Source organism: Meriones unguiculatus, chromosome 4 (assembly GCF_030254825.1).
Source record: "Meriones unguiculatus strain TT.TT164.6M chromosome 4, Bangor_MerUng_6.1, whole genome shotgun sequence".
In the NCBI taxonomy this organism is placed as follows: Eukaryota; Metazoa; Chordata; class Mammalia; order Rodentia; family Muridae; genus Meriones; species Meriones unguiculatus.
Genome location: NC_083352.1, coordinates 111,709,205 through 111,716,196, shown reverse-complemented (window position 1 = coordinate 111,716,196; position 6,992 = coordinate 111,709,205). Strand labels below are relative to the sequence as shown.

At 54.8% G+C, this 6,992-nt stretch overlaps 1 long non-coding RNA gene across 1 annotated transcript; it reads right to left on the bottom strand.

The window, feature by feature from the left end:
* Nucleotides 1-2,250: 2,250 nt before the first annotated feature.
* Nucleotides 2,251-5,893, bottom strand: LOC132653735 (uncharacterized). The gene is made up of 2 exons (XR_009591570.1): nt 5,285-5,893; nt 2,251-4,492 (listed from the first exon to the last, which is right to left on the bottom strand). It is a non-coding gene; the product is annotated as an uncharacterized LOC132653735 (long non-coding RNA).
* Nucleotides 5,894-6,992: the final 1,099 nt, after the last annotated feature.

Here is a 6,992-nt window from a genome sequence, read left to right as displayed (position 1 = left end):
CCTGAACTGGGAAGGGAGGCTGTGGTCAGCGCAGTTGTCCTAACCAGGCGGCCTCCGTCCCTGCTCTCCAGCACAGACATGCAATGCCCCCCTTCCCCGGGGAGGTGGCCTGGCCACTGTCCCTGTTGTCTGTCCTCTTCCCAGAAGTGGGAGGCCGGCTCCCTTTATCTCCAGGCCAAAGTCCCCCCCGCCCCAGGGAAGAGTAGGAATGTCACCTGTCATCATGGGGCTGGTGAGTCACCTCCTGTTGGCTGGGGGCTACAGCCTGCCTGACCACTGCCTCCTGCCTCCCAGCTCCTGTAAGGGGTGGGTGAGATTCCTCCTCTGAAGATGGACAGGGCCACCTCTCATCCCCAGGGCTCTGGCCTGTGCCCAGGCTGCCGAGTGAAAGATTCTGGTTTTCATGTCTTTACCTAGTGACTTAATGCAGCCATGGCCCCTTCTTCAGCCCCAGTCCCACATTTGACACACACATCCTGCTCATGCCAACTACGTACAGGACGGTAGGGTCAGGCTGAAAACCAAGATGATGGTGAGGCCCCAGCCCATGGACTCTGTGTGTTGACCTGGGAGTGACTTGGAGAGGGGGACAAGAAATGCTGCTGAAGAGGGCCTGGAAAATGTCACCAGGACAAGCCTCTGGGTGCGGTCACCAAGGGTATAAAGACTGGCAGTCGTTGAGAGGGATGGCGGTGGCTCAGGGAAGGTTCTGCACGGAGGGCTGGTGTGTGCAAAAGCCCCGAGGCTGAAGGGAGGCTGCGTGGATGTGAGTCAGGAGCGGTGCAGCAAATTCTCCCCAGCTGTGACTGCTGCCTCCCTCTTTGATGCCACAGGTGAGAAAGTAAATGCCCAGAACAGTTAAGTGACTGATCCAAGGTCATCCAGCTTATATGCAGTGCCCTCCCGCCCCCGACCTGAGGGCTGAGTGCAGACTCCCGTTCTTGGCCTTGGCTCATCGGCACTGGACCTGTAGTTGCCAGGCTAGAGTGGAGGTGGAGAGGAGATGGCCCCAGAGTGGACAGGGGAAGCTGCTACAGTGCAAGACCATTGGGAGAAGCTGGGCTTTTGCCTTTCCTGGTGATGCAGCTTGGCCCTCTATGTGCCTCAGCTTCCCGACTGTGGAAGGAGATGATACAGGGTGATAAGAGGCCTGAGCTGGTTACTCTGTGGAAAGTCCTAGGAACTCAGTAAGTGCCTACTGTATGCAGGCTGAAGCTCTTGCTTGGTTGCTCCAGTTGAGGGCCTGCCTGGGTGGGCATTGTTTTGGGGGTCCTGATGCCTCTTGGCTGCTGTGTGTCTGTGGGTTTCTCATCTGCCCTGAGCTGACAGTTCCTCAGCCCATATGGGGATAGTGGTACCTGACCCAAAGTCCCAAATGACCCCATTGGTGGCCATTAGGGGTCCTCAGCAGGTCCTCGGTGATCCAGGGGGTTGCTGTGGTTCAGAACTCAGAAGCTGATGGAAAGATGAGGGACAAGTGTGAAACCTCCTTCCAATGTTCCATGTGGTCCCAGCAAGGGACAACAAAACAGGGCATGTGGCAGAGAATTCCACAGGCCTGTGGAGTTGACAGTGGGACTCTAGATGACACCACAGTGACCCATGCTTGCTTAGTCAGCAGCTGGGCTTGGCTGGGGACTCAGGGAAGGGCTGTGGTGAGGTGCCGCTCCATCTCAGGAAACCTCTCTGCCTGGTTCTGTTAGAATGCACTAAAACAAACCCACACAATTGTTTCATTCACTAAGTTCAGCTTTAGTTTTTTTGTCTTGTTTTTCTTTTTTAGACAGACTCTCATACTCTAGCCCAGGATAGCCCAGAACTCAGCAAGCCTCCTGACTTAGGACTGCAGGCATAAACCATCATGCCCTGCTTTTCTACTTTTCTTAAAAAGCAAGGACTTTGGGGCTGGAGAGCTGGCTCAGTGGTTAAGAGCACTTGTTGCTCTTGCAGAGGACCTGGGTTCCAGTCCCAGCACCCACATGGTGGCTCACAACCATCTGTAGCTACAGTTCCAGGGGAACAACACCCGGTTCCAAACGCCCAGGCACATGAAATAAAAATAAATAACATCTAAAAAAATATATTTCTTTTTGGTTTTTCAAAACAGTGCTTCTTCGTGTAGCCCTGCCTGTCCTGGAACTAGCTCTGTAGACCAGGCTGGCCTCAAACTCACAGAGATCCACCTGCCTCTGCCTCTCAAGGTAAAGGCATGCACCATCACCACCTGACAGTAAGAGAGAGAGAGAGAGAGAGAGCGAGCAAACGTTTTTATTGGTGTCACACAAGACCACTTTCCACCTAGAGACCCAGACTCAGGTCCAGTGTCTTTCCTGCCCTGGAACCAAAAGCCCAAGGACGCTGAAGACAGACCCTGGCCCAGGGTGGAGGCCACTCTCCCCTTCCTTACCAGCTATCCCAGAGTCACTCCGGCAGCATGGCTTTGGTGTCCCCTGAAGCCCAGTGCAAGCAGAAGCATGGAGGGCTGTGGATATTGGGGCTCACAGAGAGGAGACAAATGGACCCCCCCCCCCCCCGCAAACAGCAGGAGACAAGCCAGCAAAGAGGGCAGGCTCAGGGCAGGAATTTGGTGCCATGGGGACTTTGACCCAGTGCTACTTGTCACATGGGACCATGGCTGTTCTGAGGTTAGGACAGCTCCTGGCATGCTGGGAATACCTCGGGTCCAGGACCTGCGGTTCTCAGTCGGCAGAAAGTGCTCCCATGAACCTCTTCGGGAACCTTCCCCCTCCCAGGCCGTGCTCCTTCCAGGTGAGTGACAGGACTGGGTCACAGGTCTTCATCTGGCTGTCTGTGGTAGGGACAGATTGCTTCCTTCCTTTCTGTGAGGTGCCAGGCAGGCCCTAAACCGGCTGATGTCGACAAGGCTGCCGCCCACGACGGGAGGAAGTGGGTAGGTGCCCAGGACAGCGCCAGCAGACATGCCCTGAAGCGGCCCAGTCAAGGATGACGTGGGCATCACGCACCACTGTGATGAGCTGGGCCGGGGGCAGAGGTCAGGTCAAAGACGCGCCAAAGGCAGGGTGGGCACTGGTGAGGTGCCCTGTCCTTGATGCTCAGGGTCACTCCTGGAGGCAGTGCCCTGCAGAAGACGGGCAGACATCTGGGGAGGTGAGGCGGGGGAGAACGGGGGATGTGTTAGCGTGTGTGTGTGTGTGTGTGTGTGTGTGTGTGTGTACACGCTCGGGCAAGGGCACGGTGTGGATTATTGAGTGTGCCGACATGTCTGGGCATGAGGCCCTGTTTGCTGGGGCGTGTTCGTGAGAAGCTGGGTGTGTTCGTTTAATTGTGTGCGAATGTGGATCCAGATCTGGAGTTCTGGGTGGGAACAGGAGTGTGTGAGGACAGCGTGTGTGCCCCTGCCCGGGGGTCTGCGTGTGTAGCCGCTCCCGCGTAGGTGTGACCCGGACAGGCAGCCAAGCGACTGCACCACGGAGCACCCCATCCAGACAAGCCCAGAAGCGGGGAGGAGCCAATACCCTGCGGGAGCACGGGTGACAGATGCCGACTCCAGCAGCATGGCGACCCTGCATCTGTCAGCGACCTCCACAAGGGCTCAGTCCTGGGGCGGTTGCAGGCTGAGTCTTGATTCAGTCAGTGATAACAGTGATATTCATCCACTCATTCATTCACTCACTCATTTGTTCACTCATTCATTCACTCACTCGTTTGTTCACTCATTCATTCACTTTTTTGCTCACTCACTCACTCACTCATTCATAATTCACTAATGCATACAGTCCCCCGTGCACACATTCATCCGTACGCTCCGAATTAGCTAATTCACATGTTCATCTAATCTTCATTTATGCATGCATTCACCGACCTGTTCTTCCACTCTTTCATTTATTCATTCATTCACTCGCTCATTCATCCAACAGTACTTACTAAGCACCCTTATGCTGGCAACTGATCTTGGAGCCAGGGCTGCAGCTCAGCATGAGAGAGATAGAATTCCTTCTGATGGGATGCTCACTTGCCACAGGGCCCCGCTTGGGACCCCAGGATTTGCATGGGGTTGTCTGGTGGGTAGCATTGCAGATAAAGACAAAGGGAGAGGGGCGAGCGGAAAACACCGGGTAGGCCTTTGTGCTCAGGAGGGTTGGCCAGCCGTGATTTTAGGCAAAGACTGACTCCTGGGGATTGCCAAGCGTATACTAGGGAAATAGCAACCTAGCCAGGATCACAGCAAATGCAAAGGTCCTGAGGTGAGCCCAGGCCTGTGGTTCAGGAAGAAACAGGACCAGAGACGTGATAACAAGGAGCCGAAGCCCCACAGGAAATGAGGCGCGGGATGGTCAGGGCCGTCCTCTTCAGAGCTCCTGCCCCTCAGAGCGACTTTGCGTCACACTGCAGCTGTACCCCAGCCACCTGCCAGGAGCCTGGCTACTTGGCAACTCTCAGTGCGGCCCCAGCAAAGCCAGGCTGGTTGTGGGAGCTTCTCAGCCTTCGGGGTCCCTCCAGGTCCCACGTCCTGAAGGAGCAGGAGGAGGTAGGTGCCACCCCAGCGAAGGCATTGTTACCACCCAAGCTCCCCAGCCCACATGTGCGGCCCTAGCAGGCAGCGCACCCTCTCCCGCCTCCCTTTTATGAGCTGCGAAGGAGGCTTGTCGGCTTGCACAATCGCCCCTTAATTGCCGTTTCCTCTCAGTTATGTCACGGATCGGCCACTCACGTTATTAAACTTCCCGGCCTTATCGTCTGGAGCAGTGCCAGCTGCCGGCCTGACCTAGTTTCCCACCCAGTTTCAAAATGCCTCCCTCAGCCTTAGGACTTTTCCTAAGGAGAGGGCTCTGCCCCAGATCCACGCTAAAAATAAACTAGGCCAAGGAGGGGGGCCTCCGAGGGCCCCACGGAAGTCCTGAGGCCAGAGCAAGTGGCCCCGGAGGCCAGAGTGAGCGGCCCTGGAGTGGTGGCTAGGCCTCCCCACCTAGAAGCTCCTTCCGAAAGCCTGTCCTGTCCCAGAGTTCCCGCCCGAGCAGGCTGTGATGTAAGGAAAACCCAGATCCCTCTTTTCTTGCTTGTGGGCATGGAGACCTACTTTGAAGAAGAAAAACCCCAGGTTGATATAAAGCCTACCTCTGCCTCTGGTAGCTTGTCCATCCGTCCATCCATCCATCCATCTATCCATCCATCCACTCACCCCACTGACTCTGCCCAGTGCTGGGCGCTGACCCATCTCAGAAAGCCATGGCCCCTGTTCCTACCCTTGCAGAAATAGGGTGGCAAAAAGGTTTTGCAATGAGAGCAACGAAGAAAAACTGACCCCATGGCGGAGATACTGAACCACGAGTCACCACGCCTGAGTCCCAGATGGTGAGAAGAACCAGGGTCAGAGGGCACCGCAGGAGGCTGCCGGTGGACAGCAAGAAGGCTGTCTCCCTGATCCCTTGGCGATGAGCTGGCACCTGGGTGAGGTCTGCTCACTCTTCAGTCGGCACCTCAGTTGCTGAGCCTAGTCCTGGGCCTCTTGGAAGGCCAAGGAATCAGAATATTGAGCACAAAGCTCCTGAGAAGTGGTGTGAGACAGAGAGGTGGGGAGAGCTGGGGATGGGCCAGCATCTCCCCACCCCGTTCACTTTTTGTTCTTTATTTGAGAAGTGGGGACATAACTCCATCCTGGCCAGACAGAGGTTCTGGCTCTGTGCCCCAGGGCACACGGGTGCTGCCAGGGGCTGGGCCTCAGCCCACAGTTTTCCAGAAGTGACGCCTCCTGGCCAAACAGGCCTGGGCAGCAGAGGCGGAAGTTTTTATTCTGCTTGTACTGTGCGTGAGCCTGTTTATCTAACTTGGCTGGAGGCTGAGTGCTGGCCCTGCAAACACTCTCTGAGTTATGACACAAACAGAACGTGTTCACAGAAGAAATATTTGAAAAATGCAAATCGGCAAAAAGAAAATTTAAATGATGGCAAAAGAAAAAGCACGCAGGGGGGTGAGGCTTCGGCAGGGAGAAGGGAAGGAAAAAGAGAGGGACAGGCATCTAAATGAACAAGGGATGGCCCCTGAACTGGGCAACACAGCAACACAACAGTTGTCGGCAGAGACCCCCAAGACAGGCCCCTCCCCGGGGGTCAAGCTAAATGGTGTTTCCATTATCTGCACTCACTGAAGGTCGAGACCAGTCTCTGTAGCAATCTGGTATTGCTAAGATGAAATGCTGGCTGGGAAAGACCGACACACAACAGAGATAAGAGACACGGCTGTAGCTCTGTGTGTGTGTGTGTGTGTGTGTGCGTGTGCCTACCTCAGTGTACCTGGTTGTGCCTGGGTGTGGTGGTTTGAATGAGGATGGCCCCCATAGGTTCATGTGTCCCCAGTTGGTGGAGTTGTTTGGGAAGAATTAGGAGCTGTGGCCTTGTTGGAGGAGGCGTGTCTTTAGGGGAGCCTTTGGGATTTCAGTGTGCCCTCTGCTTCCTACTTGTGGATCGAGATGTGAACTCTCAAGATGTTCATCATGCCTTTCCTCTACCTTATGAACTTTCACCCTCTGAAACTAAAAGTCCCAAATAACTGTTTCTTCTGTAAGTTGCTTTGGTGATGGTGTCTCTTCACAGAAATTGAAAAGTAGCAGAAAAGTCGGTACTAGGCGTGGGCTATGTGGTGATGGGCCTAATCACATTGATTTGGGGAGGAATATGTAAGACTTTGGGTTTTGGGGCTAGGAAAGTGGTTGAACGCTGTAAGCAGAGCTTGGGGCCATTGTAGTTGGAGCTTGGGAGACAACAGTGCTGAGAACAATGTGGACCACGGAGACCGTGGCTGCTTCCTTGCCCTAAGAATGTGCTGGAGGCTAAAGCAATGAACTAGTTATAAGTGGTCTCAGCCATGATGCTTTGCCACAGCAGTTGTCTTAGCTAGGGTCTCTGTGAGGAGACACCGCAACCACAGAAATTCTTACAAAGGAAAATGTTTCATCGGGCCGGCTTATAGTCCATTACCATCACGGCGAGAGGCGGGGCAGGGTGCAGGCAGAC